General features: G+C 43.4%; 22 non-coding genes across 22 annotated transcripts; all 22 read right to left on the minus strand.

Annotated features, from left to right (window-relative positions):
• Positions 1-150: 150 nt before the first annotated feature.
• Positions 151-233, minus strand: TRNAL-AAG (transfer RNA leucine (anticodon AAG)). Its single transcript has one exon. It is a non-coding gene; the product is annotated as a tRNA-Leu (tRNA).
• A 2009-nt stretch (positions 234-2242) lies between these two features.
• Positions 2243-2325, minus strand: TRNAL-AAG (transfer RNA leucine (anticodon AAG)). Its single transcript has one exon. It is a non-coding gene; the product is annotated as a tRNA-Leu (tRNA).
• Positions 2326-3221: 896 nt separating this feature from the next.
• Positions 3222-3304, minus strand: TRNAL-UAG (transfer RNA leucine (anticodon UAG)). Its single transcript has one exon. It is a non-coding gene; the product is annotated as a tRNA-Leu (tRNA).
• A 1024-nt stretch (positions 3305-4328) lies between these two features.
• TRNAL-AAG (transfer RNA leucine (anticodon AAG)) lies at positions 4329-4411 on the minus strand. The gene has a single exon. It is a non-coding gene; the product is annotated as a tRNA-Leu (tRNA).
• A 186-nt stretch (positions 4412-4597) lies between these two features.
• On the minus strand, positions 4598-4680 carry TRNAL-CAG (transfer RNA leucine (anticodon CAG)). The gene has a single exon. It is a non-coding gene; the product is annotated as a tRNA-Leu (tRNA).
• Positions 4681-5312: 632 nt separating this feature from the next.
• TRNAL-UAG (transfer RNA leucine (anticodon UAG)) lies at positions 5313-5395 on the minus strand. The gene has a single exon. It is a non-coding gene; the product is annotated as a tRNA-Leu (tRNA).
• A 1024-nt stretch (positions 5396-6419) lies between these two features.
• TRNAL-AAG (transfer RNA leucine (anticodon AAG)) lies at positions 6420-6502 on the minus strand. Its single transcript has one exon. It is a non-coding gene; the product is annotated as a tRNA-Leu (tRNA).
• A 186-nt stretch (positions 6503-6688) lies between these two features.
• TRNAL-CAG (transfer RNA leucine (anticodon CAG)) lies at positions 6689-6771 on the minus strand. Its single transcript has one exon. It is a non-coding gene; the product is annotated as a tRNA-Leu (tRNA).
• Positions 6772-8510: 1739 nt separating this feature from the next.
• Positions 8511-8593, minus strand: TRNAL-AAG (transfer RNA leucine (anticodon AAG)). The gene has a single exon. It is a non-coding gene; the product is annotated as a tRNA-Leu (tRNA).
• A 186-nt stretch (positions 8594-8779) lies between these two features.
• TRNAL-CAG (transfer RNA leucine (anticodon CAG)) lies at positions 8780-8862 on the minus strand. The gene has a single exon. It is a non-coding gene; the product is annotated as a tRNA-Leu (tRNA).
• A 632-nt stretch (positions 8863-9494) lies between these two features.
• TRNAL-UAG (transfer RNA leucine (anticodon UAG)) lies at positions 9495-9577 on the minus strand. Its single transcript has one exon. It is a non-coding gene; the product is annotated as a tRNA-Leu (tRNA).
• Positions 9578-10870: 1293 nt separating this feature from the next.
• On the minus strand, positions 10871-10953 carry TRNAL-CAG (transfer RNA leucine (anticodon CAG)). Its single transcript has one exon. It is a non-coding gene; the product is annotated as a tRNA-Leu (tRNA).
• A 632-nt stretch (positions 10954-11585) lies between these two features.
• TRNAL-UAG (transfer RNA leucine (anticodon UAG)) lies at positions 11586-11668 on the minus strand. Its single transcript has one exon. It is a non-coding gene; the product is annotated as a tRNA-Leu (tRNA).
• Positions 11669-12692: 1024 nt separating this feature from the next.
• Positions 12693-12775, minus strand: TRNAL-AAG (transfer RNA leucine (anticodon AAG)). The gene has a single exon. It is a non-coding gene; the product is annotated as a tRNA-Leu (tRNA).
• Positions 12776-14783: 2008 nt separating this feature from the next.
• TRNAL-AAG (transfer RNA leucine (anticodon AAG)) lies at positions 14784-14866 on the minus strand. Its single transcript has one exon. It is a non-coding gene; the product is annotated as a tRNA-Leu (tRNA).
• A 900-nt stretch (positions 14867-15766) lies between these two features.
• Positions 15767-15849, minus strand: TRNAL-UAG (transfer RNA leucine (anticodon UAG)). The gene has a single exon. It is a non-coding gene; the product is annotated as a tRNA-Leu (tRNA).
• Positions 15850-16873: 1024 nt separating this feature from the next.
• Positions 16874-16956, minus strand: TRNAL-AAG (transfer RNA leucine (anticodon AAG)). The gene has a single exon. It is a non-coding gene; the product is annotated as a tRNA-Leu (tRNA).
• A 186-nt stretch (positions 16957-17142) lies between these two features.
• Positions 17143-17225, minus strand: TRNAL-CAG (transfer RNA leucine (anticodon CAG)). The gene has a single exon. It is a non-coding gene; the product is annotated as a tRNA-Leu (tRNA).
• A 632-nt stretch (positions 17226-17857) lies between these two features.
• On the minus strand, positions 17858-17940 carry TRNAL-UAG (transfer RNA leucine (anticodon UAG)). The gene has a single exon. It is a non-coding gene; the product is annotated as a tRNA-Leu (tRNA).
• Positions 17941-18958: 1018 nt separating this feature from the next.
• Positions 18959-19041, minus strand: TRNAL-AAG (transfer RNA leucine (anticodon AAG)). Its single transcript has one exon. It is a non-coding gene; the product is annotated as a tRNA-Leu (tRNA).
• Positions 19042-19227: 186 nt separating this feature from the next.
• TRNAL-CAG (transfer RNA leucine (anticodon CAG)) lies at positions 19228-19310 on the minus strand. Its single transcript has one exon. It is a non-coding gene; the product is annotated as a tRNA-Leu (tRNA).
• A 1739-nt stretch (positions 19311-21049) lies between these two features.
• On the minus strand, positions 21050-21132 carry TRNAL-AAG (transfer RNA leucine (anticodon AAG)). Its single transcript has one exon. It is a non-coding gene; the product is annotated as a tRNA-Leu (tRNA).
• Positions 21133-21195: the final 63 nt, after the last annotated feature.

The raw sequence follows: 21195 nt of genomic DNA on the forward strand, positions 1-21195 counted from the left end.
AGAAGAATATTACATTAACGTTAAAGATAGAATAGGGCAAATGCATTTGCAGTTGAAACTGAAGTTTGGTACTTATTCAGATATTATTTACATTGCCAATTTTTAGCTGAGATTCTAAAGGAACTGAGAGAGAAAATGGAATTCAAGTTTTGTCAGAAGTGGGATTCGAACCCACGCCTCCAGGAGAGACTGCGGCCTTAACGCAGCACCTTAGACCACTCGGCCATCCTGACCCCATGCTGCTTTTTCATCTAAAGGGTGAGAAAGATATTAGGAACCAAAAAATGCACAGAGCTGAGGGCAATAGTGGCTAGAGCAAGAAAAAAACTCACTGCACTCTTCCAAGAAGACAATCCTATAAGCCACTGCGAGGGAAATGATCATATTTCTCAAGAAAATAATTAGAGTAAACACAGGACTGTCAGAAGTGGGATATGAACCCACGCCTCCAGAGGAGACTGCGACCTGAACGCAGCGCCTTAGACCACTCGGCCATCCTGACTTGCTTTCCCAGCATCTTCCAGAGGCCAGACAGCCATGCAGGTGAGGTACTGAAAAGGAATGCCCTCAATTTATTTATCCTATTATATGCACTTCCAACAGATCTTTGAACAATCTGTACAGAGCAGGACCTATGGAGAACTCTTTAGAACTTTGAGGCGAACAAAGAGAAAGTGCTATTCACCAGCCACTTGAACGGCTCAAAGCTGCTTTGAAATTGAGACAATAGCCACCTCTTGGCTGGCTAAAGCAATTTCAACAAGGGATCTCAAAGTCACAACATAGGGTGGAGTATGCAAATTTAAGCAGCCCCTGATCAAAGCCCTAAGGAAATTGCTGTAAGTGTGCTGGAGTCCAGTTGTCTACCAGATGCATGGCATTCTTCCAAATTTGCAGGGCCCGTCTGGCCAGGGCATACAAGAGCATGACTCTTCCAGATGACCTCTTACATGGGTCCTATGCTCATTTGGTAAGGATTGCACTTTGTCAGCAAGACGATATAGAACCTAAATATATGAGAAACACCATCTCTCTTGACAAGAGGAGAACGGAATAACGTGCCAGGTGAAGACCAACAGATGCAACTTCCATCAGATGTTAACCTGATAAAGGAGATTAAATCTCCAAAAGGAATGTCAGAAGTGGAATTCGAACCCACGCCTCCAAAGGAGACTGTGGCCTTAACACAGCACCTTAGACCTCTCGGCCATCCTGACAGTATAGGCTTTTAAGAAATGAATAAAAGTTACTCAGAAACGTCTACCTCCATGCAAGCCTGAAATAATTTAAACATTCAAACACAAGGTGCAACTTTATGCACAGGACAATAAACACAGAAGAACACATACGAAAGCACTTTATTTCACAGGTATACAGTTTTCATGCTTTTAGAACACCACATACCTCTCACCAGCTATTTAGGGTCCTGTATCCGACTCACAACATTTCCTTGCCTGCGACCTCTCTCTCTACACAAACAACTACAGCACAGGAAGTAGGAAGGCAAGAGGTGGGGCAGTTTATGCAAATTTATGCTGCCAATGTGCCTTACAGATTCATGCAGGATTTCTAGATCCTTGCTGGATACAAGAGAGTAGGCCTTGTTCCAGATAAACTATCCCTAGCAGGGAAAGTCTGAGCACAGGCACTCTTTTGCTCTTTAGCCCCTGGCCTGGGACTCACCCTCACTTGCTGAGGCGTGAAATTCTGCATACCAACTTTGCACAGAAGGTATGTTTGTGGTTGTTTGGGGGATGGGTGGGAGGTCAAGAGCAGGGAAAAGCAGGTCTCCTTCACTACTAGACTACTCTTCTATGCCTCCCTGCCGTTCACTCACTCTGTCTTTGTTTCATTCTCTCCTTCCACAACACTCCTTCTCACTCACTCGCTCTATCAGTTGTATTTTTGCCCTTGCTCTGCATTCTATAGTGGAAACATCTCTTGAATGAAGCATCTGAAAATGACGTGACATAAAATTTAAAACCTCCTTATTGGAAACCTAAAACATCACAAGACTTAATGTAACCCATTTCTTTCATAAAAAAGATTTTTAAAGTACCCCACAAAAGAAATATAAAACACCACGAGTGCTAGAAGAATATTACATTAACGTTAAAGATAGAATAGGGCAAATGCATTTGCAGTTGAAACTGAAGTTTGGTACTTATTCAGATATTATTTACATTGCCAATTTTTAGCTGAGATTCTAAAGGAACTGAGAGAGAAAATGGAATTCAAGTTTTGTCAGAAGTGGGATTCGAACCCACGCCTCCAGGAGAGACTGCGGCCTTAACGCAGCACCTTAGACCACTCGGCCATCCTGACCCCATGCTGCTTTTTCCTCTAAAGGGTGAGAAAGATATTAGGAACCAAAAAATGCACAGAGCTTAGGCCAATAGTGGCTAGAGCAAGAAAAAAACTCACTGCACTCTTCCAAGAAGACAATCCTATAAGCCACTGCGAGGGAAATGATCATATTTCTCAAGAAAAAAAGTAAACACAGGACTGTCAGAAGTGGGATTTGAACCCACGCCTCCAGAGGAGACTGCAACCTGAACACAGCACCTTAGACCACTCGGCCATCCTGACTTGCTTTCCCAGCATCTTCCAGAGGCCAGACAGCCATGCAGGTGAGGTACTGAAAAGGAATGCCCTCAATTTATTTATCCTATTATATGCACTTCCAACAGATCTTTGAACAATCTGTACAGAGCAGGACCTATGGAGAACTCTTTAGAACTTTGAGGCGAACAAAGAGAAAGTGCTATTCACCAGCCACTTGAACGGCTCAAAGCTGCTTTGAAAATGAGACAATAGCCACCTCTTGGCTGGCTAAAGCAATTTCAACAAGGGATCTCAAAGTCACAACATATGGTGGAGTATGCAAATTTAAGCAGCCCCTGATCAAAGCCCTGAGGAAATTGCTGTAAGTGTGCTGGAGTCCAGTTGTCTACCAGATGAATGGCATTCTTCCACATTTGCTGGGCCCGTCTGGCCAGGGCATACAAGAGCATGACTCTTCCAGATGACCTCTTACATGGGTCCTATGCTCATTTGGTAAGGATTGCGCTTTGTCAGCAAGACGTTATAGAACCTAAATATATGAGAAACCCCATCTCTCTTGACAAGAGGAGAACGGAATAACGTGCCAAGTGAAGACCAACAGATGCAACTTCCATCAGATGTTAACCTGATAAAGGAGATTAAATCTCCAAAAGGCATGTCAGAAGTGGGATTCGAACCCACGCCTCCAAAGGAGACTGTGGCCTAAACACAGCGCCTTAGACCTCTCGGCCATCCTGACAGTATAGGCTTTTAAGAAATGAATAAAAGTTACTCAGAAACGTCTACCTCCATGCAAGCCTGAAATAATTTAAACCTTCAAACACAAGGTGCAACTTTATGCACAGGACAATAAACACAGAAGAACACATACGAAAGCACTTTATTTCACAGGTATACAGTTTTCATGCTTTTAGAACACCACATACCTCTCACCAGCTATTTAGGGTCCTGTATCCGACTCACAACATTTCCTTGCCTGCGACCTCTCTCTCTACACAAACAACTACAGCACAGGAAGTAGGAAGGCAATAGGTGGGGCAGTTTATGCAAATTTATGCTGCCAATGTGCCTTGCAGATTCATGCAGGATTTCTAGATCCTTGCTGGATACAAGAGAGTAGGCCTTGTTCCAGATAAACTATCCCTAGCAGGGAAAGTCTGAGCACAGGCACTCTTTTGCTCTTTAGCCCCTGGCCTGGGACTCACCCTCACTTGCTGAGGCATGAAATTCTGCACACCAACTTTGCACAGAAGGTATGTTTGTGGTTGTTTGGGGATGGGTGGGAGGTCAAGAGCAGGGAAAAGCAGGTCTCCTTCACTACTAGACTACTCTTCTATGCCTCCCTGCCGTTCACTCACTCTGTCTTTGTTTCATTCTCTCCTTCCACAACACTCCTTCTCACTCATTCGCTCTATCACTTGTATTTTTGCCCTTGCTCTGCATTCTATAGTGGAAACATCTCTTGAATGAAGCATCTGAAAATGACGTGACATAAAATTTAAAACCTCCTTATTGGAAACCTAAAACATCACAAGACTTAATGTAACCCATTTCTTTCATAAAAAAGATTTTTAAAGTACCCCACAAAACAAATATAAAACACCACGAGTGCTAGAAGAATATTACATTAACGTTAAAGATAGAATAGGGCAAATGCATTTGCAGTTGAAACTGAAGTTTGGTACTTATTCAGATATTATTTACATTGCCAATTTTTAGCTGAGATTCTAAAGGAACTGAGAGAGAAAATGGAATTCAAGTTTTGTCAGAAGTGGGATTCGAACCCACGCCTCCAGGAGAGACTGCGGCCTTAACGCAGCGCCTTAGACCACTCGGCCATCCTGACCCCATGCTGCATTTTCATCTAAAGGGTGAGAAAGATATTAGGAACCAAAAAATGCACAGAGCTTAGGCCAATAGTGGCTAGAGCAAGAAAAAAACTCACTGCACTCTTCCAAGAAGACAATCCTATAAGCCACTGCGAGGGAAATGATCATATTTCTCAAGAAAAAAATTAGAGTAAACAGAGGACTGTCAGAAGTGGGATTTGAACCCACGCCTCCAGAGGAGACTGCGACCTGAACGCAGCGCCTTAGACCACTCGGCCATCCTGACTTGCTTTCCCAGCATCTTCCAGAGGCCAGACAGCCATGCAGGTGAGGTACTGAAAAGGAATGCCCTCAATTTATTTATCCTATTATATGCACTTCCAACAGATCTTTGAACAATCTGTACAGAGCAGGACCTATGGAGAACTCTTTAGAACTTTGAGGCGAACAAAGAGAAAGTGCTATTCACCAGCCACTTGAACGGCTCAAAGCTGCTTTGAAATTGAGACAATAGCCACCTCTTGGCTGGCTAAAGCAATTTCAACAAGGGATCTCAAAGTCACAACATAGGGTGGAGTATGCAAATTTAAGCAGCCCCTGATCAAAGCCCTGAGGAAATTGCTGTAAGTGTGCTGGAGTCCAGTTGTCTACCAGATGAATGGCATTCTTCCAAATTTGCTGGGCCCGTCTGGCCAGGGCATACAAGAGCATGACTCTTCCAGATGACCTCTTACATGGGTCCTATGCTCATTTGGTAAGGATTGCGCTTTGTCAGCAAGACGTTATAGAACCTAAATATATGAGAAACCCCATCTCTCTTGACAAGAGGAGAACGGAATAACGTGCCAAGTGAAGACCAACAGATGCAACTTCCATCAGATGTTAACCTGATAAAGGAGATTAAATCTCCAAAAGGCATGTCAGAAGTGGGATTCGAACCCACGCCTCCAAAGGAGACTGTGGCCTAAACACAGCGCCTTAGACCTCTCAGCCATCCTGACAGTATATGCTTTTAAGAAATTAATAAAAGTTACTCAGAAACGTCTACCTCAATGCAAGCCTGAAATAATTTAAACCTTCAAACACAAGGTGCAACTTTATGCACAGGACAATAAACACAGAAGAACACATACGAAAGCACTTTATTTCACAGGTATACAGTTTTCATGCTTTTAGAACACCACATACCTCTCACCAGCTATTTAGGGTCCTGTATCCGACTCACAACATTTCCTTGCCTGCGACCTCTCTCTCTACACAAACAACTACAGCACAGGAAGTAGGACGGCAATAGGTGGGGCAGTTTATGCAAATTTATGCTGCCAATGTGCCTTGCAGATTCATGCAGGATTTCTAGATCCTTGCTGGATACAAGAGAGTAGGCCTTGTTCCAGATAAACTATCCCTAGCAGGGAAAGTCTGAGCACAGGCACTCTTTTGCTCTTTAGCCCCTGGCCTGGGACTCACCCTCACTTGCTGAGGCGTGAAATTCTGCATACCAACTTTGCACAGAAGGTATGTTTGTGGTTGTTTGGGGATGGGTGGGAGGTCAAGAGCAGGGAAAAGCAGGTCTCCTTCACTACTAGACTCCTCTTCTATGCCTCCCTGCCGTTCACTCACTCTGTCTTTGTTTCATTCTCTCCTTCCACAACACTCCTTCTCACTCACTCGCTCTATCACTTGTATTTTTGCCCTTGCTCTGCATTCTATAGTGGAAACATCTCTTGAATGAAGCATCTGAAAATGACGTGACATAAAATTTAAAACCTCCGTATTGGAAACCTAAAACATCACAAGACTTAATGTAACCCATTTCTTTCATAAAAAAGATTTTTAAAGTACCCCACAAAACAAATATAAAACACCACGAGTGCTAGAAGAATATTACATTAACGTTAAAGATAGAATAGGGCAAATGCATTTGCAGTTGAAACTGAAGTTTGGTACTTATTCAGATATTATTTACATTGCCAATTTTTAGCTGAGATTCTAAAGGAACTGAGAGAGAAAATGGAATTCAAGTTTTGTCAGAAGTGGGATTCGAACCCACGCCTCCAGGAGAGACTGCGGCCTTAACGCAGCGCCTTAGACCACTCGGCCATCCTGACCCCATGCTGCTTTTTCATCTAAAGGGTGAGAAAGATATTAGGAACCAAAAAATGCACAGAGCTGAGGCCAATAGTGGCTAGAGCAAGAAAAAAACTCACTGCACTCTTCCAAGAAGACAATCCTATAAGCCACTGCGAGGGAAATGATCATATTTCTCAAGAAAATAATTAGAGTAAACACAGGACTGTCAGAAGTGGGATTTGAACCCACGCCTCCAGAGGAGACTGCGACCTGAACGCAGCGCCTTAGACCACTCGGCCATCCTGACTTGCTTTCCCAGCATCTTCCAGAGGCCAGACAGCCATGCAGGTGAGGTACTGAAAAGGAATGCCCTCAATTTATTTATCCTATTATATGCACTTCCAACAGATCTTTGAACAATCTGTACAGAGCAGGACCTATGGAGAACTCTTTAGAACTTTGAGGCGAACAAAGAGAAAGTGCTATTCACCAGCCACTTGAACGGCTCAAAGCTGCTTTGAAATTGAGACAATAGCCACCTCTTGGCTGGCTAAAGCAATTTCAACAAGGGATCTCAAAGTCACAACATAGGGTGGAGTATGCAAATTTAAGCAGCCCCTGATCAAAGCCCTGAGGAAATTGCTGTAAGTGTGCTGGAGTCCAGTTGTCTACCAGATGAATGGCATTCTTCCAAATTTGCTGGGCCCGTCTGGCCAGGGCATACAAGAGCATGACTCTTCCAGATGACCTCTTACATGGGTCCTATGCTCATTTGGTAAGGATTGCGCTTTGTCAGCAAGACGTTATAGAACCTAAATATATGAGAAACCCCATCTCTCTTGACAAGAGGAGAACGGAATAACGTGCCAAGTGAAGACCAACAGATGCAACTTCCATCAGATGTTAACCTGATAAAGGAGATTAAATCTCCAAAAGGCATGTCAGAAGTGGGATTCGAACCAACGCCTCCAAAGGAGACTGTGGCCTAAACAAAGCGCCTTAGACCTCTCGGCCATCCTGACAGTATAGGCTTTTAAGAAATGAATAAAAGTTACTCAGAAACGTCTACCTCCATGCAAGCCTGAAATAATTTAAACCTTCAAACACAAGGTGCAACTTTATGCACAGGACAATAAACACAGAAGAACACATACGAAAGCACTTTATTTCACAGGTATACAGTTTTCATGCTTTTAGAACACCACATACCTCTCACCAGCTATTTAGGGTCCTGTATCCGACTCACAACATTTCCTTGCCTGCGACCTCTCTCTCTACACAAACAACTACAGCACAGGAAGTAGGACGGCAATAGGTGGGGCAGTTTATGCAAATTTATGCTGCCAATGTGCCTTGCAGATTCATGCAGGATTTCTAGATCCTTGCTGGATACAAGAGAGTAGGCCTTGTTCCAGATAAACTATCCCTAGCAGGGAAAGTCTGAGCACAGGCACTCTTTTGCTCTTTAGCCCCTGGCCTGGGACTCACCCTCACTTGCTGAGGCGTGAAATTCTGCATACCAACTTTGCACAGAAGGTATGTTTGTGGTTGTTTGGGGATGGGTGGGAGGTCAAGAGCAGGGAAAAGCAGGTCTCCTTCACTACTAGACTCCTCTTCTATGCCTCCCTGCCGTTCACTCACTCTGTCTTTGTTTCATTCTCTCCTTCCACAACACTCCTTCTCACTCACTCGCTCTATCACTTGTATTTTTGCCCTTGCTCTGCATTCTATAGTGGAAACATCTCTTGAATGATGCATCTGAAAATGACGTGACATAAAATTTAAAACCTCCTTATTGGAAACCTAAAACATCACAAGACTTAATGTAACCCATTTCTTTCATAAAAAAGATTTTTAAAGTACCCCACAAAAGAAATATAAAACACCACGAGTGCTAGAAGAATATTACATTAACGTTAAAGATAGAATAGGGCAAATGCATTTGCAGTTGAAACTGAAGTTTGGTACTTATTCAGATATTATTTACATTGCCAATTTTTAGCTGAGATTCTAAAGGAACTGAGAGAGAAAATGTAATTCAAGTTTTGTCAGAAGTGGGATTCGAACCCACGCCTCCAGGAGAGACTGCGGCCTTAACGCAGCGCCTTAGACCACTTGGCCATCCTGACCCAATGGTGCTTTTTCATCTAAAGGGTGAGAAAGATATTAGGAACCAAAAAATGCACAGAGCTTAGGCCAATAGTGGCTAGAGCAAGAAAAAAACTCACTGCACTCTTCCAAGAAGACAATCCTATAAGCCACTGCGAGGGAAATGATCATATTTCTCAAGAAAAAAATTAGAGTAAACACAGGACTGTCAGAAGTGGGATTTGAACCCACGCCTCCAGAGGAGACTGCGACCTGAACGCAGCGCCTTAGACCACTCGGCCATCCTGACTTGCTTTCCCAGCATCTTCCAGAGGCCAGACAGCCATGCAGGTGAGGTACTGAAAAGGAATGCCCTCAATTTATTTATCCTATTATATGCACTTCCAACAGATCTTTGAACAATCTGTACAGAGCAGGACCTATGGAGAACTCTTTAGAACTTTGAGGCAAAGAAAGAGAAAGTGCTATTCACCAGCCACTTGAACGGCTCAAAGCTGCTTTGAAATTGAGACAATAGCCACCTCTTGGCTGGCTAAAGCAATTTCAACAAGGGATCTCAAAGTCACAACATAGGGTGGAGTATGCAAATTTAAGCAGCCCCTGATCAAAGCCCTGAGGAGATTGCTGTAAGTGTGCTGGAGTCCAGTTGTCTACCAGATGAATGGCATTCTTCCAAATTTACAGGGCCCGTCTGGCCAGGGCATACAAGAGCATGACTCTTCCAGATGACCTCTTACATGGGTCCTATGCTCATTTGGTAAGGATTGCGCTTTGTCAGCAAGACGTTATAGAACCTAAATATATGAGAAACCCCATCTCTCTTGACAAGAGGAGAACGGAATAACGTGCCAAGTGAAGACCAACGGATGCAACTTCCATCAGATGTTAACCTGATAAAGGAGATTAAATCTCCAAAAGGCATGTCAGAAGTGGGATTCGAACCCACGCCTCCAAAGGAGACTGTGGCCTAAACACAGCGCCTTAGACCTCTCGGCCATCCTGACAGTATAGGCTTTTAATAAATGAATAAAAGTTACTCAGAAACGTCTACCTCCATGCAAGCCTGAAATAATTTAAACCTTCAAACACAAGGTGCAACTTTATGCACAGGACAATAAACACAGAAGAACACATACGAAAGCACTTTATTTCACAGGTATACAGTTTTCATGCTTTTAGAACACCACATACCTCTCACCAGCTATTTAGGGTCCTGTATCCGACTCACAACATTTCCTTGCCTGCGACCTCTCTCTCTACACAAACAACTACAGCACAGGAAGTAGGAAGGCAATAGGTGGGGCAGTTTATGCAAATTTATGCTGCCAATGTGCCTTGCAGATTCATGCAGGATTTCTAGATCCTTGCTGGATACAAGAGAGTAGGCCTTGTTCCAGATAAACTATCCCTAGCAGGGAAAGTCTGAGCACAGGCACTCTTTTGCTCTTTAGCCCCTGGCCTGGGACTCACCCTCACTTGCTGAGGCGTTAAATTCTGCATACCAACTTTGCACAGAAGGTATGTTTGTGGTTGTTTGGGGATGGGTGGGAGGTCAAGAGCAGGGAAAAGCAGGTCTCCTTCACTACTAGACTCCTCTTCTATGCCTCCCTGCCATTCACTCACTCTGTCTTTGTTTCATTCTCTCCTTCCACAACACTCCTTCTCACTCACTCGCTCTATCACTTGTATTTTTGCCCTTGCTCTGCATTCTATAGTGGAAACATCTCTTGAATGAAGCATCTGAAAATGACGTGACATAAAATTTAAAACCTCCTTATTGGAAACCTAAAACATCACAAGACTTAATGTAACCCATTTCTTTCATAAAAAAGATTTTTAAAGTACCCCACAAAACAAATATAAAACACCACGAGTGCTAGAAGAATATTACATTAACGTTAAAGATAGAATAGGGCAAATGCATTTGCAGTTGAAACTGAAGTTTGGTACTTATTCAGATATTATTTACATTGCCAATTTTTAGCTGAGATTCTAAAGGAACTGAGAGAGAAAATGGAATTCAAGTTTTGTCAGAAGTGGGATTCGAACCTACGCCTCCAGGAGAGACTGCGGCCTTAACGCAGCGCCTTAGACCACTCGGCCATCCTGACCCCATGCTGCTTTTTCATCTAAAGGGTGAGAAAGATATTAGGAACCAAAAAATGCACAGAGCTGAGGCCAATAGTGGCTAGAGCAAGAAAAAAACTCACTGCACTCTTCCAAGAAGACAATCCTATAAGCCACTGCGAGAGAAATGATCATATTTCTCAAGAAAATAATTAGAGTAAACACAGGACTGTCAGAAGTGGGATTTGAACCCACGCCTCCAGAGGAGACTGCGACCTGAACGCAGCGCCTTAGACCACTCGGCCATCCTGACTTTCTTTCCCAGCATCTTCCAGAGGCCAGACAGCCATGCAGGTGAGGTACTGAAAAGGAATGCCCTCAATTTATTTATCCTATTATATGCACTTCCAACAGATCTTTGAACAATCTGTACAGAGCAGGACCTATGGAGAACTCTTTAGAACTTTGAGGCGAACAAAGAGAAAGTGCTATTCACCAGCCACTTGAACGGCTCAAAGCTGCTTTGAAATTGAGACAATAGCCACCTCTTGGCTGGCTAAAGCAATTTCAACAAGGGATCTCAAAGTCACAACATAGGGTGGAGTATGCAAATTTAAGCAGCCCCTGATCAAAGCCCTAAGGAAATTGCTGTAAGTGTGCTGGAGTCCAGTTGTCTACCAGATGCATGGCATTCTTCCAAATTTGCAGGGCCCGTCTGGCCAGTGCATACAAGAGCATGACTCTTCCAGATGACCTCTTACATGGGTCCTATGCTCATTTGGTAAGGATTGCGCTTTGTCAGCAAGACGTTATAGAACCTAAATATATGAGAAACCCCATCTCTCTTGACAAGAGGAGAACGGAATAACGTGCGAAGTGAAGACCAACAGATGCAACTTCCATCAGATGTTAACCTGATAAAGGAGATTAAATCTCCAAAAGGCATGTCAGAAGTGGGATTCGAACCCACGCCTCCAAAGGAGACTGTGGTCTAAACACAGCGCCTTAGACCTCTCGGCCATCCTGACAGTATAGGCTTTTAAGAAATGAATAAAAGTTACTCAGAAACGTCTACCTCCATGCAAGCCTGAAATAATTTAAACCTTCAAACACAAGGTGCAACTTTATGCACAGGACAATGAACACAGAAGAACACATACGAAAGCACTTTATTTCACAGGTATACAGTTTTCATGCTTTTGGAACACCACATACCTCTCACCAGCTATTTAGGGTCCTGTATCCGACTCACAACATTTCCTTGCCTGCGACCTCTCTCTCTACACAAACAACTACAGCACAGGAAGTAGGAAGGCAATAGGTGGGGCAGTTTATGCAAATTTATGCTGCCAATGTGCCTTGCAGATTCATGCAGGATTTCTAGATCCTTGCTGGATACAAGAGAGTAGGCCTTGTTCCAGATAAACTATCCCTAGTAGGGAAAGTCTGAGCACAGGCACTCTTTTGCTCTTTAGCCCCTGGCCTGGGACTCACCCTCACTTGCTGAGGCGTGAAAATCTGCATACCAACTTTGCACAGAAGGTATGTTTGTGGTTGTTTGGGGATGGGTGGGAGGTCAAGAGCAGGGAAAAGCAGGTCTCCTGCACTACTAGACTCCTCTTCTATGCCTCCCTGCCATTCACTCACTCTGTCTTTGTTTCATTCTCTCCTTCCACAACACTCCTTCTCACTCACTCGCTCTATCACTTGTATTTTTGCCCTTGCTCTGCATTCTATAGTGGAAACATCTCTTGAATGAAGCATCTGAAAATGACGTGACATAAAATTTAAAACCTCCTTATTGTAAACCTAAAACATCACAAGACTTAATGTAACCCATTTCTTTCATAAAAAAGATTTTTAAAGTACCCCACAAAACAAATATAAAACACCACGAGTGCTAGAAAAATATTACATTAACGTTAAAGATAGAATAGGGCAAATGCATTTGCAGTTGAAACTGAAGTTTGGTACTTATTCAGATATTATTTACATTGCCAATTTTTAGCTGAGATTCTAAAGGAACTGAGAGAAAAAATGGAATTCAAGTTTTGTCAGAAGTGGGATTCGAACCCACGCCTCCAGGAGAGACTGCGGCCTTAACGCAGCGCCTTAGACCACTCGGCCATCCTGACCCCATGGTGCTTTTTCATCTAAAGGGTGAGAAAGATATTAGGAACCAAAAAATGCACAGAGCTTAGGCCAATAGTGGCTAGAGCAAGAAAAAAACTCACTGCACTCTTCCAAGAAGACAATCCTATAAGCCACTGCGAGGGAAATGATCATATTTCTCAAGAAAAAAATTAGAGTAAACACAGGACTGTCAGAAGTGGGATTTGAACCCACGCCTCCAGAGGAGACTGCGACCTGAACGCAGCGCCGTAGACCACTCGGCCATCCTGACTTGCTTTCCCAGCATCTTCCAGAGGCCAGACAGCCATGCAGGTGAGGTACTGAAAAGGAATGCCCTCAATTTATTTATCCTATTATATGCACTTCCAACAGATCTTTGAACAATCTGTACAGAGCAGGACCTATGGAGAACTCTTTAGAACTTTGAGGCAAACAAAGAGAAAGTGCTATTCACCAGCCACTTGAACAGCTCAAAGCTGCTTTGAAATTGAGACAATAGCCACCTCTTGGCTGGCTAAAGCAATTTCAACAAGGGATCTCAAAGTCACAACATAGGGTGGAGTATGCAAATTTAAGCAGCCCCTGATCAAAGCCCTGAGGAGATTGCTGTAAGTGTGCTGGAGTCCAGTTGTCTACCAGATGAATGGCATTCTTCCAAATTTACAGGGCCCGTCTGGCCAGGGCATACAAGAGCATGACTCTTCCAGATGACCTCTTACATGGGTCCTATGCTCATTTGGTAAGGATTGCGCTTTGTCAGCAAGACGTTATAGAACCTAAATATATGAGAAACCCCATCTCTCTTGACAAGAGGAGAACGGAATAACGTGCCAAGTGAAGACCAACAGATGCAACTTCCATCAGATGTTAACCTGATAAAGGAGATTAAATCTCCAAAAGGCATTTCAGAAGTGGGATTCGAACCCACGCCTCCAAAGGAGACTGTGGCCTAAACACAGCGCCTTAGACCTCTCGGCCATCCTGACAGTATAGGCTTTTAATAAATGAATAAAAGTTACTCAGAAACGTCTACCTCCATGCAAGCCTGAAATAATTTAAACCTTCAAACACAAGGTGCAACTTTATGCACAGGACAATAAACACAGAAGAACACATACGAAAGCACTTTATTTCACAGGTATACAGTTTTCATGCTTTTAGAACACCACATACCTCTCACCAGCTATTTAGGGTCCTGTATCCGACTCACAACATTTCCTTGCCTGCGACCTCTCTCTCTACACAAACAACTACAGCACAGGAAGTAGGAAGGCAATAGGTGGGGCAGTTTATGCAAATTTATGCTGCCAATGTGCCTTGCAGATTCATGCAGGATTTCTAGATCCTTGCTGGATACAAGAGAGTAGGCCTTGTTCCAGATAAACTATCCCTAGCAGGGAAAGTCTGAGCACAGGCACTCTTTTGCTCTTTAGCCCCTGGCCTGGGACTCACCCTCACTTGCTGAGGCATGAAATTCTGCATACCAACTTTGCACAGAAGGTATGTTTGTGGTTGTTTGGGGATGGGTGGGAGGTCAAGAGCAGGGAAAAGCAGGTCTCCTTCACTACTAGACTACTCTTCTATGCCTCCCTGCCGTTCACTCACTCTGTCTTTGTTTCATTCTCTCCTTCCACAACACTCCTTCTCACTCATTCGCTCTATCACTTGTATTTTTGCCCTTGCTCTGCATTCTATAGTGGAAACATCTCTTGAATGAAGCATCTGAAAATGACGTGACATAAAATTTAAAACCTCCTTATTGGAAACCTAAAACATCACAAGACTTAATGTAACCCATTTCTTTCATAAAAAAGATTTTTAAAGTACCCCACAAAACAAATATAAAACACCACGAGTGCTAGAAGAATATTACATTAACGTTAAAGATAGAATAGGGCAAATGCATTTGCAGTTGAAACTGAAGTTTGGTACTTATTCAGATATTATTTACATTGGCAATTTTTAGCTGAGATTCTAAAGGAACTGAGAGAGAAAATGGAATTCAAGTTTTGTCAGAAGTGGGATTCGAACCCACGCCTCCAGGAGAGACTGCGGCCTTAACGCAGCGCCTTAGACCACTCGGCCATCCTGACCCCATGCTGCATTTTCATCTAAAGGGTGAGAAAGATATTAGGAACCAAAAAATGCACAGAGCTTAGGCCAATAGTGGCTAGAGCAAGAATAAAACTCACTGCACTCTTCCAAGAAGACAATCCTATAAGCCACTGCGAGGGAAATGATCATATTTCTCTAGAAAAAAATTAGAGTAAACAGAGGACTGTCAGAAGTGGGATTTGAACCCACGCCTCCAGAGAGGCTGCAACCTGAACACAGCGCCTTAGACCACTCGGCCATCCTGACTTGCTTTCCCACCATCTTCCAGAGGCCAGACAGCCATGCAGGTGAGGTACTGAAAAGGAATGCCCTCAATTTATTTATCCTATTATATGCACTTCCAACAGATCTTTGAACAATCTGTACAGAGCAGGACCTATGGAGAACTCTTTAGAACTTTGAGGCGAACAAAGAGAAAGTGCTATTCACCAGCCACTTGAACGGCTCAAAGCTGCTTTGAAATTGAGACAATAGCCACCTCTTGGCTGGCTAAAGCAATTTCAACAAGGGATCTCAAAGTCACAACATAGGGTGGAGTATGCAAATTTAAGCAGCCCCTAATCAAAGCCCTGAGGAAATTGCTGTAAGTGTGCTGGAGTCCAGTTGTCTACCAGATGAATGGCATTCTTCCAAATTTGCTGGGCCCGTCTGGCCAGGGCATACAAGAGCATGACTCTTCCAGATGACCTCTTACATGGGTCCTATGCTCATTTGGTAAGGATTGCGCTTTGTCAGCAAGACGTTATAGAACCTAAATATATGAGAAACCCCATCTCTCTTGACAAGAGGAGAACGGAATAACGTGCCAAGTGAAGACCAACAGATGCAACTTCCATCAGATGTTAACCTGATAAAGGAGATTAAATCTCCAAAAGGCATGTCAGAAGTGGGATTCGAACCCACGCCTCCAAAGGAGACTGTGGCCTAAACACAGCGCCTTAGACCTCTCGGCCATCCTGACAGTATAGGCTTTTAAGAAATGAATAAAAGTTACTCAGAAACGTCTACCTCCATGCAAGCCTGAAATAATTTAAACCTTCAAACACAAGGTGCAACTTTATGCACAGGACAATAAACACAGAAGAACACATACGAAAGCACTTTATTTCACAGGTATACAGTTTTCATGCTTTTAGAACACCACATACCTCTCACCAGCTATTTAGGGTCCTGTATCCGACTCACAACATTTCCTTGCCTGCGACCTCTCTCTCTACACAAACAACTACAGCACAGGAAGTAGGACGGCAATAGGTGGGGCAGTTTATGCAAATTTATGCTGCCAATGTGCCTTGCAGATTCATGCAGGATTTCTAGATCCTTGCTGGATACAAGAGAGTAGGCCTTGTTCCAGATAAACTATCCCTAGCAGGGAAAGTCTGAGCACAGGCACTCTTTTGCTCTTTAGCCCCTGGCCTGGGACTCACCCTCACTTGCTGAGGCGTGAAATTCTGCATACCAACTTTGCACAGAAGGTATGTTTGTGGTTGTTTGGGGATGGGTGGGAGGTCAAGAGCAGGGAAAAGCAGGTCTCCTTCACTACTAGACTCCTCTTCTATGCCTCCCTGCCGTTCACTCACTCTGTCTTTGTTTCATTCTCTCCTTCCACAACACTCCTTCTCACTCACTCGCTCTATCACTTGTATTTTTGCCCTTGCTCTGCATTCTATAGTGGAAACATCTCTTGAATGATGCATCTGAAAATGACGTGACATAAAATTTAAAACCTCCTTATTGGAAACCTAAAACATCACAAGACTTAATGTAACCCATTTCTTTCATAAAAAAGATTTTTAAAGTACCCCACAAAAGAAATATAAAACACCACGAGTGCTAGAAGAATATTACATTAACGTTAAAGATAGAATAGGGCAAATGCATTTGCAGTTGAAACTGAAGTTTGGTACTTATTCAGATATTATTTACATTGCCAATTTTTAGCTGAGATTCTAAAGGAACTGAGAGAGAAAATGGAATTCAAGTTTTGTTAGAAGTGGGATTCGAACCCACGCCTCCAGGAGAGACTGCGGCCTTAACGCAGCGCCTTAGACCACTCGGCCATCCTGACCCCATGGTGCTTTTTCATCTAAAGGGTGAGAAAGATATTAGGAACCAAAAAATGCACAGAGCTTAGGCCAATAGTGGCTAGAGCAAGAAAAAAACTCACTGCACTCTTCCAAGAAGACAATCCTATAAGCCACTGCGAGGGAAATGATCATATTTCTCAAGAAAAAAATTAGAGTAAACATAGGACTGTCAGAAGTGGGATTTGAACCCACGCCTCCAGAGGAGACTGCGACCTGAACGCAGCGCCTTAGACCACTCGGCCATCCTGACTTGCTTTCCCAGCATCTTCCAGAGGCCAGACAGCCATGCAGGTGAGGTACTGAAAAGGAATGCCCTCAATTTATTTATCCTATTATATGCACTTCCAACAGATCTTTGAACAATCTGTACAGAGCAGGACCTATGGAGAACTCTTTAGAACTTTGAGGCAAACAAAGAGAAAGTGCTATTCACCAGCCACTTGAACGGCTCAAAGCTGCTTTGAAATTGAGACAATAGCCACCTCTTGGCTGGCTAAAGCAATTTCAACAAGGGATCTCAAAGTCACAACATAGGGTGGAGTATGCAAATTTAAGCAGCCCCTGATCAAAGCCCTGAGGAGATTGCTGTAAGTGTGCTGGAGTCCAGTTGTCTACCAGATGAATGGCATTCTTCCAAATTTGCAGGGCCCGTCTGGCCAGGGCATACAAGAGCATGACTCTTCCAGATGACCTCTTACATGGGTCCTATGCTCATTTGGTAAGGATTGCGCTTTGTCAGCAAGACGTTATAGAACCTAAATATATGAGAAACCCCATCTCTCTTGACAAGAGGAGAACGGAATAACGTGCCAAGTGAAGACCAACAGATGCAACTTCCATCAGATGTTAACCTGATAAAGGAGATTAAATCTCCAAAAGGCATGTCAGAAGTGGGATTCGAACCCACGCCTCCAAAGGAGACTGTGGCCTAAACACAGCGCCTTAGACCTCTCGGCCATCCTGACAGTATAGGCTTTTAATAAATGAATAAAAGTTACTCAGAAACGTCCATGCAAGCCTGAAATAATTTAAACCTTCAAACACAAGGTGCAACTTTATGCACAGGACAATAAACACAGAAGAACACATACGAAAGCACTTTATTTCACAGGTATACAGTTTTCATGCTTTTAGAACACCACATACCTCTCACCAGCTATTTAGGGTCCTGTATCCGACTCACAACATTTCCTTGCCTGCGACCTCTCTCTCTACACAAACAACTACAGCACAGGAAGTAGGAAGGCAATAGGTGGGGCAGTTTATGCAAATTTATGCTGCCAATGTGCCTTGCAGATTCATGCAGGATTTCTAGATCCTTGCTGGATACAAGAGAGTAGGCCTTGTTCCAGATAAACTATCCCTAGCAGGGAAAGTCTGAGCACAGGCACTCTTTTGCTCTTTAGCCCCTGGCCTGGGACTCACCCTCACTTGCTGAGGCATGAAATTCTGCACACCAACTTTGCACAGAAGGTATGTTTGTGGTTGTTTGGGGATGGGTGGGAGGTCAAGAGCAGGGAAAAGCAGGTCTCCTTCACTACTAGACTACTCTTCTATGCCTCCCTGCCGTTCACTCACTCTGTCTTTGTTTCATTCTCTCCTTCCACAACACTCCTTCTCACTCATTCGCTCTATCACTTGTATTTTTGCCCTTGCTCTGCATTCTATAGTGGAAACATCTCTTGAATGAAGCATCTGAAAATGACGTGACATAAAATTTAAAACCTCCTTATTGGAAACCTAAAACATCACAAGACTTAATGTAACCCATTTCTTTCATAAAAAAGATTTTTAAAGTACCCCACAAAACAAATATAAAACACCACGAGTGCTAGAAGAATATTACATTAACGTTAAAGATAGAATAGGGCAAATGCATTTGCAGTTGAAACTGAAGTTTGGTACTTATTCAGATATTATTTACATTGCCAATTTTTAGCTGAGATTCTAAAGGAACTGAGAGAGAAAATGGAATTCAAGTTTTGTCAGAAGTGGGATTCGAACCCACGCCTCCAGGAGAGACTGCGGCCTTAACGCAGCGCCTTAGACCACTCGGCCATCCTGACCCCATGCTGCATTTTCATCTAAAGGGTGAGAAAGATATTAGGAACCAAAAAATGCACAGAGCTTAGGCCAATAGTGGCTAGAGCAAGAAAAAAACTCACTGCACTCTTCCAAGAAGACAATCCTATAAGCCACTGCGAGGGAAATGATCATATTTCTCAAGAAAAAAATTAGAGTAAACAGAGGACTGTCAGAAGTGGGATTTGAACCCACGCCTCCAGAGGAGACTGCGACCTGAACGCAGCGCCTTAGACCACTCGGCCATCCTGACTTGCTTTCCCAGCATCTTCCAGAGGCCAGACAGCCATGCAGGTGAGGTACTGAAAAGGAATGCCCTCAATTTATTTATCCTATTATATGCACTTCCAACAGATCTTTGAACAATCTGTACAGAGCAGGACCTATGGAGAACTCTTTAGAACTTTGAGGCGAACAAAGAGAAAGTGCTATTCACCAGCCACTTGAACGGCTCAAAGCTGCTTTGAAATTGAGACAATAGCCACCTCTTGGCTGGCTAAAGCAATTTCAACAAGGGATCTCAAAGTCACAACATAGGGTGGAGTATGCAAATTTAAGCAGCCCCTGATCAAAGCCCTGAGGAAATTGCTGTAAGTGTGCTGGAGTCCAGTTGTCTACCAGATGAATGGCATTCTTCCAAATTTGCTGGGCCCGTCTGGCCAGGGCATACAAGAGCATGACTCTTCCAGATGACCTCTTACATGGGTCCTATGCTCATTTGGTAAGGATTGCGCTTTGTCAGCAAGACGTTATAGAACCTAAATATATGAGAAACCCCATCTCTCTTGACAAGAGGAGAACGGAATAACGTGCCAAGTGAAGACCAACAGATGCAACTTCCATCAGATGTTAACCTGATAAAGGAGATTAAATCTCCAAAAGGCATGTCAGAAGTGGGATTCAAACCCACGCCTCCAAAGGAGACTGTGGCCTAAACACAGCGCCTTAGACCTCTCAGCCATCCTGACAGTATATGCTTTTAAGAAATTAATAAAAGTTACTCAGAAACGTCTACCTCAATGCAAGCCTGAAATAATTTAAACCTTCAAACACAAGGTGCAACTTTATGCACAGGACAATAAACACAGAAGAACACATACGAAAGCACTTTATTTCACAGGTATACAGTTTTCATGCTTTTAGAACACCACATACCTCTCACCAGCTATTTAGGGTCCTGTATCCGACTCACAACATTTCCTTGCCTGCGACCTCTCTCTCTACACAAACAACTACAGCACAGGAAGTAGGACGGCAATAGGTGGGGCAGTTTATGCAAATTTATGCTGCCAATGTGCCTTGCAGATTCATGCAGGATTTCTAGATCCTTGCTGGATACAAGAGAGTAGGCCTTGTTCCAGATAAACTATCCCTAGCAGGGAAAGTCTGAGCACAGGCACTCTTTTGCTCTTTAGCCCCTGGCCTGGGACTCACCCTCACTTGCTGAGGCGTGAAATTCTGCATACCAACTTTGCACAGAAGGTATGTTTGTGGTTGTTTGGGGATGGGTGGGAGGTCAAGAGCAGGGAAAAGCAGGTCTCCTTCACTACTAGACTCCTCTTCTATGCCTCCCTGCCGTTCACTCACTCTGTCTTTGTTTCATTCTCTCCTTCCACAACACTCCTTCTCACTCACTCGCTCTATCACTTGTATTTTTGCCCTTGCTCTGCATTCTATAGTGGAAACATCTCTTGAATGAAGCATCTGAAAATGACGTGACATAAAATTTAAAACCTCCGTATTGGAAACCTAAAACATCACAAGACTTAATGTAACCCATTTCTTTCATAAAAAAGATTTTTAAAGTACCCCACAAAACAAATATAAAACACCACGAGTGCTAGAAGAATATTACATTAACGTTAAAGATAGAATAGGGCAAATGCATTTGCAGTTGAAACTGAAGTTTGGTACTTATTCAGATATTATTTACATTGCCAATTTTTAGCTGAGATTCTAAAGGAACTGAGAGAGAAAATGGAATTCAAGTTTTGTCAGAAGTGGGATTCGAACCCACGCCTCCAGGAGAGACTGCGGCCTTAACGCAGCGCCTTAGACCACTCGGCCATCCTGACCCCATGCTGCTTTTTCATCTAAAGGGTGAGAAAGATATTAGGAACCAAAAAATGCACAGAGCT

The sequence above is a fragment of the Triturus cristatus genome, chromosome 6 (genome assembly GCF_964204655.1).
Source record: "Triturus cristatus chromosome 6, aTriCri1.1, whole genome shotgun sequence".
In the NCBI taxonomy this organism is placed as follows: domain Eukaryota; kingdom Metazoa; phylum Chordata; class Amphibia; order Caudata; family Salamandridae; genus Triturus; species Triturus cristatus.